The sequence below is a fragment of the Patiria miniata genome, unplaced genomic scaffold (assembly GCF_015706575.1).
Source record: "Patiria miniata isolate m_02_andy unplaced genomic scaffold, ASM1570657v1 HiC_scaffold_14, whole genome shotgun sequence".
Lineage (NCBI taxonomy): Eukaryota > Metazoa > Echinodermata > Asteroidea > Valvatida > Asterinidae > Patiria > Patiria miniata.
In genome coordinates, this window is record NW_024037052.1 from 2,255,126 (window position 1) to 2,269,519 (window position 14,394).

General features: G+C 39.7%; 1 long non-coding RNA gene across 1 annotated transcript; it reads right to left on the bottom strand.

Annotated features, from left to right (window-relative positions):
- Positions 1-6,484: 6,484 nt before the first annotated feature.
- Positions 6,485-14,034, bottom strand: LOC119721872. The gene is made up of 4 exons (XR_005270329.1): positions 13,944-14,034; positions 10,264-10,390; positions 8,754-8,841; positions 6,485-6,858 (listed from the first exon to the last, which is right to left on the bottom strand). It is a non-coding gene; the product is annotated as an uncharacterized LOC119721872 (long non-coding RNA).
- Between the last annotated feature and the right edge of the window lie 360 nt (positions 14,035-14,394).

Below are 14,394 nucleotides of genomic sequence, written 5' to 3' on the forward strand. Positions count from 1 at the left end.
ATTCTTACTAATTCAACCTACTTCCCTCACAACCGTACTCTCATTTCATAACTCATGTCCAATTGACAACTCCATACGAAATCATAGTTTGCCTACCTTCGTCATGGTTGAAATGGAGGAAGGAAGATGTCTGTTTAATGGCTGCCTGACAAACTGAGTGTAACATATCCGTATTCACGTACGCCTAACAAAGCATCATCGATGAGTCCCGCTTTTTTTAAACACATCAAGGGCGGGAAAATAACAAACTTCATTAGTCAGAAGGAATATATGACTAATTTTGACAAGTATTCGATCTTTCTTCAGAGACATTGACTGCGCGTCATTTGTCAAAACCACCACTGATGGCTAATTTAGGTTAGTCAATGACTTTCTTATTCACGTAACTAATGTACATTAGTCAAAATGACAACTTATTTTAGTCATCACTGACGGCAAATTAGTCTTCCATAACAGATAATTAGTCATTCAGAAATTACTAAACAAAGTTATTCATTTTGACAAACAAAGAGGCCTCAATGACGAATTATTTTTTAGAGTGTTCCCCCAGATCAAAGCCTCCGTAGGCCAGGGAGGGAGGGGGGTTGCAATTGAGATCATTTTTTTTTAAGTATAGGTTTTCCCAGCTATTTTAACACTTGTATCACACGAATTCCCTATATCGATACATTTATTTCGTCCCCAAACATCGCCATGCTCACTTCTCAATATGAATTTCAGAAAGCCACCCCTAGATTTCATTTAAGGTTCAGTATAATTCAAACTGATAGCATTCCGATTCGTCCAAAATCTTTGAAATTCGTCTCGTGAAGCAATTGGCGTTGAATTGAAAAAGCAAATTCGTTTTTTGTCATTCTTTTTAATGTTCTTGTCGTTACATTTCGTCTCTGGTGACTTAAAACGTTACGGTTAAAAATGTGCCCAATCTTTGGACTTGTTTGCGCATTAATTAAATTTTAATTTTTAACAAATAGTTCCTTATAAATGATGGTATAGCTGTAGGGTTTTTAGGGTTTTTTGACAATTAACATTGATATCAGAAATTGAACTTTCACAATATGCTCTTTGCTTTAAATTAAGCATTAAGATCAAACACTTTCGTAATGTTGCTCTTTGATATATGTTTATGAATAAAACAACAGAAATAAGGTATGATGTCTATCAAAGACCAACATTAAGAAGGTCTTTGAACTTAATGCTTAGTGTCCATGTCATAAGTGCATATTGTGAAATGTCAATTCCTGACTCTAATGTTAATTGTGAAACACAGAAATAAAAATTCATACCTTACAGCTAGCTACTTTTATTTATACATATAAGGAAATGTATGTTGAATTATCATTGTTTTAATACGCATAATTCTTCGAATAAGTCTAAAGATTGGGCGCATTTTGTAATCGTATACGATTTAAGTCACCAGGGACGAAATGTAACGACTACAACATGAAAACGAATGACAAAAAACGAATTTGCTTTTTCAATTCAACGCCGATTGCTTCACGAGACGAATTTCAAAGATTTTGGACGAATCGGAATGCTAACAATTTGAATTATACTGAACCTGAAATGAAATCTAGTGGTGGCTTTTTGAAATTCAAATTGAGAATTGGGCTTGGCGATGTTTGGGGACGAAATTTAAGTATTGATATAGGGAATTTGTGTAATACAAGTGTTAAAATAGCCGGGAAAACCTATAATAACAACGCGAGGTCTGTTCCATCCAAAGAATCGTTTCGTTGGGACTCAAGTATGCTTTTCTGGAGTAATGCATTTCACTTTTGTCAGTACAAGTAAATGTCTCAATCAATTTTCATATATACCTCGATCATGATCTTCACAATTTAGCTGTTTAAATTACAAAATGTACTTATGAAAAATGTATGACGTACATGCAAAGCTAATGTACAGAACTACATCTGTTTCTCATCAACCTCATATAAATTTTTGTTTTAATTGTGACCAAAGTGTTTTGAGATGTTTTGTTTCATATTTTCATGTACTAACAAATGTAATGTAAGCATCACAACCCGAGTCCAGTACTTTCTGAATGTTCTTAAACCAAATCCAACAAATCGTTTCCAGGCGCTCAATCAATAATCTTTAAATAAAGATTTTTCGCTTTACTTTCAAAATGGTTCATGCGTGCACTGACCAACCGTTTTCCGTCTGTGTATGATCAAACATGATTTTTAGACATCCCTCTTTGCAAATAATCATATCGTCTGTGGACTTAAAAAAAAGATGCGCACCTTAGGCGAAAATCGTCCACTCTATCCATAGTGCCCAGTATAAAATTATGACTTGAAACAGACATATCTCCAAATGTAGAATTTTGAACCAAGTTACAAACGTATACTGTTCTTAATATAAAACTCAGTGTACACATTTATGTAAAAAGAAAAACGAAATTATATGACACACGTGACAACTTTTTTTTTTAGTTTCCAACGTAATGTCGTCTGCTTCACTCGCACGTGGTCATGAATCCTAAACATTAGCCTATAGGCATGTGAATCGAAGCAAGTCACCAGACGGATTGTTCGAGGATAAAATGTCCCAAATTTTAAAATAAAAAAATGCTTGAAAAAACACCCTTCCACTCCATAGAAACAATTAGATGTTTTACATGTTTGTGTATTTATTTGAAGTTGTTTGACGCTTGAATGGTTTCTATTTCAATTTGTTCTAGGTCTTAACTTAAATTGACCGGACTAAATAGGTGCTCTTGTTGTAGACTGTGTACTAATATTTAATTGGTATTAGATATGGTAATACTGCATACAGAATATTGTTATGCATGAAGTAGGCGTAAAATATATATGAGTCATTTTGTAGAGTAGTTCATCCTCGTATTTTCAACGCAAACACCGACAGTTTTCGCCCGTAGAGCACTAGCTTCACGCTTGCAATGCACACGATTTATAAGAAAGTGGAATAAAGAATTTGACTGGAGCGGGGTTTGGGCCTTGGACCTCTGGATTGCTGCTCTGGTGCTCTTCCAACTGAGCTATCCAGCCATCATATCGACGGTTCCCCATTTTTGTCAATGGCTATAGTACTGCAAATCTTGTTCAATAAACAAGATTGACAGAACTAACAAAACCCATACGCATGCGCGTCTTGATTCTGTCAAGTATATAGTCATTTGCTATCGCTACATGCCCACGCTCGGTATTGACCCGGACCCCAGAACAGCCCTACCTATAGTTACTGGTTAGAAGTTATGATAATTATGATAATTTTATATAAAATAACGTATTACTTAGTGTCAGGGGCGGCGGAACCGGGGGAGGCAGGGGGCACTAAAATTACGGATAATATTTTTTGAGTATAACCATTGCCTCAAATGGTATAGAGGGTTCTGATATGAACGAGGAATACGAAAACAAAGCCTCAAACCCCTAACATAATGCGTAGTTTGCATAATGGCCGGTTTTGAAGAGCGCCCCCTAAAAAAACCCCAGAGGGATGGAGGAGGTCAACAACTTGAAAGGTATATATAACAAGCGTTCTAAAGATATTCTGTATGTGTTTGACCAAGATCCAACGAAATACATGTAGTAGTGCTAAGTGTGAAGTTGAATTTCATGTTATACCTAAGTATTTTTCCTTAGTGTTTTAAAAATTGTTTATGAACTTATTTTGAAGTACGTGTACAGCAAAGAATTTCGATTAAATCCTATGACTCATTATAAAGTTAGGGTTCATAGTTAGTCTGAAAATGTGGGACTCTCAATACTGTGTATGAGAGTCCCAAAATTTAAGATTGTCAAAACATGCAATACAAGAAAATAGACTGGCACATGGAACAAATAGTCCAACACCCCTTACGAACTGCATCAACTGTGTCAAAAGAAACATCTGGTGCTGGTCTCTATTTCTACACATTCTCCATAGTCATGCCACCAGACTACTGAAGAGTTATTTTTTTTTCAAAAAGTTAAACATGTACCAGTCTAGTCTTAGGCTTCAAATTGAAATCACTTGGCTTCACTCTCAAGTGCAAAATGTCGAAGTAAAGTCTTCTTTAAAAAATGAATTGAGACTTCAAACTTGGCCGGTGAAATACTGAGGACCTTGTCTTTGCCTCATGAAAGTTTTTGAGAACTCTGTCAGCTGAAGAGCGAGTAAAAATGGCGTGATTTTGTTTAATGTTTGTCTGCACTCAAGGTTCCAGTCTGGTCCAAGTGTGACACTTTTCCTGTCCCTGTCACCTTGGTAGGCCTACTTTGTAACCCGTCACGTAAGTATCCTTAGGATTGACTTCAAACGATATTTTATTTGTTGGGTAGGTAGTTTGCTATTCACAATCACTCTTGGATGACAACTACATTAAGAAGTGCATCAGAATTATAAAATCATAGATGTCAGATGAAAATAATAGGGACAGGAAAAAAGTGGGCCCCCAAATTAATTGATAGAATGACCCATAACGATTCAATATCTGTTGCACAATAAACACTGATACGTGTGTGGTACAAACTGATGACCGGGATTCAATTATTGGACCGTTGCCCCTCCCCCTCCCCCCGCCCAATCCTGAATACGTCACAGATGCGCTACCTTTATCAAAAGAGATGCAATTATTCCCCCCCCCCCTCCCCACACACAAACACCCACACAAGTGTGTATTTGCCTGCAATCTGGGACCCCCTATTGTCCCACCTTTATGAATAATATTTATTATGTGGAATATCACGGTACTTTTCGCAATTACAAAATATCATTGTTAACATCACGAGAAGTGATGTAATAATATCATTTTCAAGGGCGGATCCGGCCAACGGGGGCCGTGCCCCCCCCCCAAAAAAAACCCCAAATTTTGTTTTTAAGTGACGTCGCAATAAAGGCAGGCACAACGTACACCACCATCTTTTCCTCAAAAATATTTTTCAGGAATTGTGGTCGGAAATTGCCTCAGATCCACCACAGAGCATCTAGAATCAAAACAAAATTCGGGGCCCAAAGCGGGCCCGCACCCCACTCCATAATTTGTTGACCCACTTTTTGAGGGACGAATATTACTTCTGGCCCCCACCCAAATTTTGTTCTGGATACGCCCTTGATCACTTTATTCTCTTGAGAATGGTTGCTACAACCACAATTTTTCCGTGATGCTTGTGTATTCTGGAAACTGGGGGAACACGCCCAAAAGAAACTCTCTATCGGGATAACTAACCGAACTTTACTAATCTCTGATTTTTTTCAGGGAAGAGTCACAGGGAATTGAATGAATAGAGACATGAGAGTCATTCTTAGTTGCCAAACCAGAATCAAAAAGACTTTATTGACTGAAACAACCTACAGCAAAACTGAAACAAGACTTTAACCGAAAAAACTAAAACTAATAGCAAAAACAGTATTTTTAACAAATCACCAGAAAAGACCAAAAAGCAGTGTAAAATGATTTATCTTTAAGTACAATCTGGCTAAAAATCAATCACTTGATGGTGTTAGAACCTGAACAGGATCGACACACCACTCTAATTAATTAGCATGGCGTCTAGTGTAAGGGGCACATGCACATTGTACTCTCATCTCTGCTGGTCTGGTTTAAGCTGACTGAGGTCAAGATTGGGCAACGCATATGGTTCCTTATCAACGCAAGGCACATGGGTGTCATTTCTAAGAGGTCTGACTACTGGAAACAGGGAGACACGCTACTAAAAACAAGTGAAGGGCATAGGCCTAACTAAACTCCCATGATAAATTCATCCGGTAGAACTTCTCCTTTACTTAACACAGAAAACAACGTGGTAATTACAATTAATATTTGGCCCCGCCACATCACTGTCAAGAATGAAGTTGCAAGCAACACACCATCTAGGCCCTACTTGCCACACTCTTCACCAAAATATTGCAAAGTGGAACTCCACCGATATCCCGCTCCTGCTGCCAAGTAAGTCTTCTACAGTTTACAAGAAAGGAGACCCATCGCTGCCGCCCAACTTTCGCATGATCGCTCTGAACAGTAGCATTGCCAAGGTCTACCAACAACTAACCAAACTTTACTTATCTTAGTTATTTAAGGGAAGTAAAAGTCGCAAGGAATTGAATTAATACTACATTAGATTAATTCTAAGTTGTCGAAAAAAAATCAAAACGAATTTATTGACGGAAAAAAAAAATTGTATACAACAAAATTCAGTACAAGAATTTAACCGCAAAAACTAGTAAAAACCAATAGCAAAAAATAGTGCGTTGAAAACAGCCTTAATAAGGCTTGCTGTGTCACCTTTGTGAACAATTTCGGTGTCATGAAATTTAATCCGAAATCAAAAAAAACCCGGTGGTGTCCGGAAATGTGGCACAAAATCGTCTGAGTGTTCCCCAACGTGGCGGAAAATTTCAAATAAACATTTAAGAATTTCTGTAAAGTTGATAAATTCTGATAACCATTTTTTATCTCTACTTACATACCATACTAAATGTTTGTCAGAAAATTATTTTCTTATTTGGGGGGAGGCATTTCAATGGGCTTACTGTTACATTCGAAATAAATCGGAAAATCACGCCGAACTAAATGTTTCTTCTAACTTTTTGAACAGGTAGATAAACTCGTGATTTATCAACGGGAGTGCTTAGAACTTGATGAAACTGCACTTTCTGTGAAATTTCAGTTAAACCTTTTACTCTAGCTAGGCGCTATAAAAATCACTGTGCCACGTTATAGGGGCCGCGCCATGTTGGGGTACATCAACAATATACTGCCCCGACCATGAACATCCACCATGACGAAAAGCTGGAAAATGGTTGCACACCCTATTGTTACGTCAGACTTTCACTCGGGAACTGACTTCTGGCTTAAGCCGAAACCAAAAAGTCTAATGTGCTGGAAAATTCTTCTCCAGAACGAGTCTGCAAATAAGATTTCGAGCAAATAATGTTAAAGCTAAAGTTGTTATTCCCTCATTCAAACGTTATTCACTTTTGATTGAAACATCAAAGGAAAATCCACCCATGTTTACACAAAGGTGTAATACAAATTTCAATTGCATTTTGCAAGTTGCGAACGATAGAAATAAAAACAGTTTTGTTTTTTCGCTTAAATGAAATAATTATACAAATTGATGTTATAATAATTGTTGGCAAGCACAGACGGTAAAACTTTGATTACGAATGATGAAAGGTTGAAAGGAGCAATTGTGTACATTCATTTGACAGCTTTAAGAGCGCCGATTTTGCTTGGCACTTAAGCACCATTAAGTTATACGCTGAAGTGCGTTCTCTATCGCCCACACTAAATAGACTTTTCTTGCCAACCCGTGGATGGCACTTAGTTGCCAACCACGGGTTGCCAAACTCAAGAACATCAACATCCCAACAACAGAGTAGTTATAAATGTTTCCAAACATATCAGTGGACCAATGAACGCTTCCAAAGACTTAATAACAATGCCTGCTGTTACACAATGTACAAACATTACATTCACTGTGTGAACAAAAGATGTCCACATAAACCAGCCAGTAGCAGCACGAGAACAAAGAAATGTTGTGTGGAATTTCCCACATCCACACAATGTTTTCCCCTCTCTGGAAAACAGGTTTAGAGGCATTTTTGGGTTAGGTTTAACCATGGCAAAATGAAGAGAAACACAAAAGGGAATCCTAGAAAAAAATTGGGGTTGAAAGAGTTTTCACAATGTGAGTAAAATGATTTTTTTTCACAGGTTTTCTTAACTACGCGAATTCAAAAGTATGTCCACACTAGGTATGTATAGCCAAACGTAAACATTGGTGGGTGTGTGTGAGTTTGTTTCTGCATTCAATAGGGGACGTTGAACAATAGAGGACAATAGGGTCCCCAATTCCCGAGAGGTCCCAAATTTGGATTCATGTACAAAACACATGGGAGGTCTTCCTAAAAAGTTGGTGAACAAACAAACATAGGACAATAGGGGATCCCCGATTACAGGCAAATACAGTATGTGTGTGTGGGGGGGGGGGGAAGGGGATGAATGTTACAGAGTGGGGGTGGGGGCGCCCAATTTCGGTTCAACCCGTTGGTGGTCACTTATATAACAAATTTCCAAGGGCCGATGGGGGGGGCGACGATTTTTTTTATGGGGGACACGTTCCCCCCCCCCCCCCTCCCCCCCTGGCTACGCCGCTGAGGGCATAGTGTCGTTCGCCGGGATTTGTTGTGTCTCGGAGCTTATGTGCGAGACGTCATCACAGCGACACCTCGTGTTCCCGTTGTTAACGGAAAAGAACAAAATGTTCCTTGCACAGGCGCAGTTCTAGAGCCTATATTTTAGGGGGGGAGGCTAGCAGGGTGGCTCCAGCAATATGTGCAGGGAGGCGTGATGATTTATTTGTTTCTCCGGACACTTAGGCCTCCGAAAATCAATAGGCGGGTTGGGGGGGGGTGGGCTCGTGCCATATTTTCATTGGGGAGCGCTGATAAATTCGTACAATCATGCACACTATATTACCTAATAGTGTACAAATGCACCCTTTTTACAACTATGTTTTTTTAGGGGGAGACCATTAACATGTGACGTCACCTTCTAACATTTGCTACTGCCATTTATTTATATGAATTTTTTTTCGAGGGCGCTAGACAAAAGTTTGGGGGCTATAGCCCCCCCCCCCCCCCTTCCGTAGAACCGCGTCTGACCTTGCATTTTCAGTGTTGCAGAAATGCCGGGAATGGAATAAGAAATGCAAAGGTTGTATGCAGTATCTCCGTAACAAAGTAATTCTAGTCTAAAGTACTTTCCTTGAATGAAAAGATCGATTTGTATAGTTTACCGGATCTCTTTGGGTGCAATGTACCACGTTGACGGCAAGCTGAAACCGTTAAAATCGCATGCACACGTAGCGGTATAGCCTCCCATATCTGATGACAGAAAAAACATAACACAAAATTGGGCAAAATATTTCAGATCAAAACTAGTAATCTATCATCTAGTAATATGTATTAGAAATAAATTCAAAACGGTACTAACCAGATTTACTGTTTAGATTTTATGTAGCCTACACTGGTAAGCTAGCTGTTTCTTATTTGGCCCCATCCTACAGGTGTAGTCGATTGATTACTTACGTTAATATGCGTTCCTTTTGCATACCAAGGTTATCATAGTTACTGTTTTGTGTAAAACATTCTTGGGTTGACAATTTACTTGTAAAGAATGCCTTGAGTTCAAGGGCGCAGTGAGGGGGCGGGGCTGGAAAAGCCAAAAGTACAAAAAGAGAAAAGGGAGGGGAAAGGAGAAAGAGGGGAAAAAAGAAAACGAGTGGCGAATCATATTATTGTTAATTTAATGTATATTTTATAACGTAGACGTTTTTCTTACAAAGCGTCGAAGAGAAATATGTGCACACTCTTGATTTTTCCATGGCCGGTCACTTCGCTCTGGTGAGTGTTTGCCCCCCTCAAGAAAAAAAAAACCTGGCGACGCCCATGCTCGAGTTTCATAATCACATGGTTTGGCGTATTGAAGTAAGTTCGAGCGTTTAGTGAGCCCCTTTAAGGTGTGCCCCATTGGACTTGGTAAAAGATTTATATGCAGTTGTGGGTGAACCGGCCGCGATCGGAACAGGCAAATATTTTTCGCGTGATTCCAAAATTAACAAAAAATTATTTATTTTAATTTTTTCTGGTAATGAAACCAAGGATTCCTCAAAAGTACCCTAAGCACTGTAGCTCGAAAGCCTGAAGAAACCTGAAGAGAGAATACAATGAGAAGAAATACTGTTTTAGAGGTGGGAGGAAATGCCCAGAGGAATATTGTGAGGAAAACCACGGAATCAGGTAGAGACAGAAAACCCAATCCACATATTGGCCCGGGCGGGATTCGAACCCGGGTCACAGCAGTGGAAGGCGAGGAAAGAACCGTTACGCCAACCCGACTCCCCCGATTTGGTGGTTGTGAGGAATGAGAAAAAGTGAAGGCCATGTAATGAGCTGATACGTCACTATAGATATGAATATTCGCTCAAAACTTTCTGAACTGGAGCGCGCCATTTCACACTGACGCAAACAAGCACAATGTGATATATGTCTTGAACTTTAAGATGTCGCAAGCATTGTTTACGCCTATGCGGATCACTAATTTTGTCATACAAAAAATGTACGTTAATGGCAGAGATTATGTGCGTACGTCTCATAATGCATGCATGATACATCCAATGAGTGATCAGAATGATTGGCCATCTTTGGCGAACCGTTCACTGTACAAGACAAGAATAAATAGGCCTATGACTATACACTTATATAGAACATAATTCCCATTTTTTTCCAAGAAAGACGTATACTCACCATGGAACAAGACAAACTCTCCAGTGTCCATCTCAGGCAACATACAGTTAGCCATGATGACGTCATTAGAATCACAAGTCGGCCCAAAAATTGTAGATGGCTTCAAATCACGGTTTCTAAGTGGTTCCTGTGTTTTGATTACGTAACAATGAAAAAAAGTCATATGAAATCTGAGAGGTCAAAACAACTTCGGCGAGACCAATACTCCTTGCACCAACTTGTAGTTATATTGCTGTTGACTTTTGCCTCTCCCCCCATTTCTCAACCACGGGCTTCGTTCTGGCAACGAACTTTAACGTCATTGGGTCCCTTGCCTTGAGAAAATATTGATCACTTTGTCGGTCCAGTTTCTGCTACAAAATCATCTGATTCCCTCTGAATACGAAACAACATTTTGGAGTCTTTCTGTTTGATAGAACATCAAAGGATTAGAAATGGTTGCAGCAGCGACTTAGGCGAATTCGGAACGAAGCCGGGACTAAATGCAAGTAGGCCCTACGAACATTAATAAAAGTTGTGGTCTTCCCATTATAGGCTATTCATAAATACCTAAGATATTTTACCCATTCTTATTGGTCGAAAGCCCGTCAGTGGCGGGTCTTAAACGGTTGATAAAACACTGGCTAGGCTGGAAGTGTTTAAGACCAGCCAGAAATAAAGGTGTCCCCTCAATCATGGCAACAAATGCATTTCTGGTTTCGAAAATGTGTTTTTCAGAATTTGTAGGTTTTGAAGTTTCTAAATTTTGATAAAGCAAATATTTTACATCATTTTCAACCTTAAATATTTTTCTCCTTTAATTAAGGCAAGTTTTTATTGCTTTTGGGGCCTGTTTTGGTAGCATTGGCCCATTTTCGTCGTGCAAATGAAAATAATTCGGGCCGATATTACTTATAATTATGATGTGAATAAATAAAGGCCAACACCTTGGCTCATCTAACCCCACGCCGTTTAGGCTTCGCCCTCGAAGTACTTCTCATCAGGAAACGGGTTTGTACCCCCCACCCACTTTCCCTCACTTTTGAGAATCGATTGACGCCCTTGGTGCCAACAGGCTTTTACAGCTAGGACATATACCTAATGTAGTGGAGTGCTGTGGCCTCGTGGTTAAGGGCACTGATTCGTGGTCTGTGGGTAAAGCTGCAGGTCGTGGGTTCGAGTCCTGGCGGGGTCATGGTGCGTGTGCCCTTGAGCAAGGCACTTTGTCACTCATTGCTTCTCTCCACCCAGGAGTAAATGGGTACCTATGAGGGCAGCGATGGTTATTGTGATTGAATTAGCTTCCTTGAGCCTAACACGCAGCATCGAGCTGTATACTCCCCAGGGAGCTGAGATGGTATATGGAATGTTTGATTGGCCCAATGATTAGGGGTAATAATAATGTAAAGCGCTTTGATCTTAGTTAAAAGTGCTATATAAGAACCTGTCATTATTATTATTATTACCAGTTTGGCCTGGTTTGATTTGTACAGTGCTTTGTACGCTGAATTCGGTGCCGGTGACTAAGACGGAAAAGGGCCTACGGAACACTGGTGCCTAGCAGTCATGTGGTTGCTAAGGCAAAGCGTCTGCCGTTGTTAAGCAAAGCTAATCCGATTACGTACTTAGACGCTATAGCAGAGCAGTGAAATTCATGCACCACAAAAAAACATGGCCTTTTGAACGTTGTGTTTCTCAGAAAACATGCACAGTATGATTGAAATGTTAAATTATAACGGAAGAAGAAATTATAAACTTCATGTCAAAAAATCGCCGTCATCGATGCCGAAACGTCAATACTAGTTACTGGTATAGCTGACCTTCAAGTCTGGAAGAAATCGTTGGGAAACTTCCCCAAATCTCTCTATTTATGTCAATTTCTAGGAATTTCTCAAAATTATTATTTCACGAGTTGTTGAACACTTAGGGGCCATTCAGAATTTTCAGTGTTTTAAAATTTCGACTTTTTTTCCAAATTATTTTGACCCACCCACCCACCCCTAATTTCGATTAATAAAAAACTGAACATGTACATGTACATATACATATACTTGAACATGAACATGTATACCCATGTACATGTGTGTCTAGTTCAGTGACGGCGTGAAGTTGTCGGTCTTCCTCTTTGCAGTTTTTGGAAGCCACAAAGATGACCGTGGTTTTGTCGTTTTCTGGATGAGATGGATGACATGTGACATACGAGGTTGTGCCTGTCACGTGAGGTAGCTGAGAAAAATATCCCCCCCCCCCCGCCCTGTTTGCAGGGCAGGTGTGCAAGCGAAAGAAAAACATCAGGTTTGGGCAGACATCACAGGCTGCGGTCCTCGTAGCCTTGGAGTCCAGTGGTTGAATAGTCCAGTTTTTACAGCGATTGGTAATAGACGCCCGCGGCGCGTTATAGAGCTGATCTAGTACACCTGGTACCCTGCTGCCTCTGCACGGCCTAACCGCTACAAACGCCCGGCGTCCAAGTCCAAGTCTATATACACGTACATGACGTACATGTACAGTACATACAGGGGACGAAGTTGGAAAATAAACACGCATCGCGATATCGGAACGCTTGCGCGTAGTTCAGGCAAGTCAAAAGATATATCTTTCTTTTCTTTTGTTTTAATATTTTTCCATGGAAAGTGAATTTCGATTTTCAATTTTTTAGCTTGACCCACCCACCCACAATTTGGAAAAAAGATCGAAATTTTAAAACATTGAAAATTCTGAATGGCCCCTTATATCAACCAAGTATATACCGAATTTCAGCTAAATCTGTTGTTGCAAACGCTAGTGTTACACATAGAACCATCTCCATGGCAAATTTCGACGATGATTTCTGCCAACCCAACCCACATGCATTGTTCAGTAGAGCGCCTTAGGCGCTACAGTTGACCGATTTCGGCCAAGCCACACAATAACGTATTGTAGATTAGCAAATTCATAAGTTCGCTCGTACCCCCCGCCCTGCATGCATGCTCTGATTAGTTGGAATTTGCGTGCCCTGTAACCTGCGCGTCATCACGGTCATGACTCTGCAAGGTTTGAAACCGACGGCCGTTAAGACGAACTTTCATCACTCTTTTATTCCAGTTTAGAGATTTTTTTTTTCGTTGAAAAGCGTAATAATGTAGGAAATTCTGTAAAGTTTATCTTTGATGTAAATTTACAATCCCCGTCACTTGCTCAGGCTCCGTTTCGAATCGCGAACGGTCGGATTGCATTATGCTACACTCAAAATGATGTCCACATGGCCCGCAATGAAACAGAAATTACATCCGGTATGAAACGTGTGCATTTCTATGGGAAGTTTTCGGATAGCATTTGCTCACATTGTCTAACTGCGGTCTTGAACATCTGCAGCCAGATGCTTTATACATAGGTTCTAGGCCACTTCCTTCACAAGATTCTGTGAAGCTCATCAGCGTGTCCCAGCGTCCTGTTTGCAGGGCGGGGGGTATGAGCAAAATTCATTAGCGTCACTCTCAATTTTTTTTTTACTGCACACCATAATGGATAGGACCCTTATTAATATTCGTGAGGCTTGAAAAGATTGACAGATATTGCAAATGTCAGTGTTACATCTTTTAAAAATGCACGTAGTCATAGTGATTTGGAAGCGGGCATGCGCCTAAGGTGTTTTGAACAACTTTTGCCGAAATTCACATCCATAAATCACATCAAACCCGTTTCTAATGTTTATACATTACGTGTAAGGGTTCTGGAAGGTCAAAATACTCGGGGTCGAACACTTTGCAACTCAATCCATTGAAAATACCAACATTCAAGTAGTAAATCCAAATGAACGGTTCGTCGCTATCTGAAATAAAAACAAAGCAATATTTTAGGAATCTTTTAGCCAGCTTTCCAAACCCGTAGATGAATGATGAATATGAATGATATTTTTTTGGCAGATGTAATATGGTGATAGGTAAATAAATATATATATATATATATATATATATAGCAGCTCCGAAGAATGCCAAGTGTTTCTTTTCCAAGCGTTCAAAAGCATTGTTGTTATATAAGGGAGTTTTTAGCTGTTACAGGTATCCTTACCGTTTTCACGTCTGAGTAACATAATCACTATGTGCTTTCTTTCTACGCGATACAGCAAAAGTGGTGTACGGAAAATGGTATTTCGTTCGGTTGAGCGGGGCG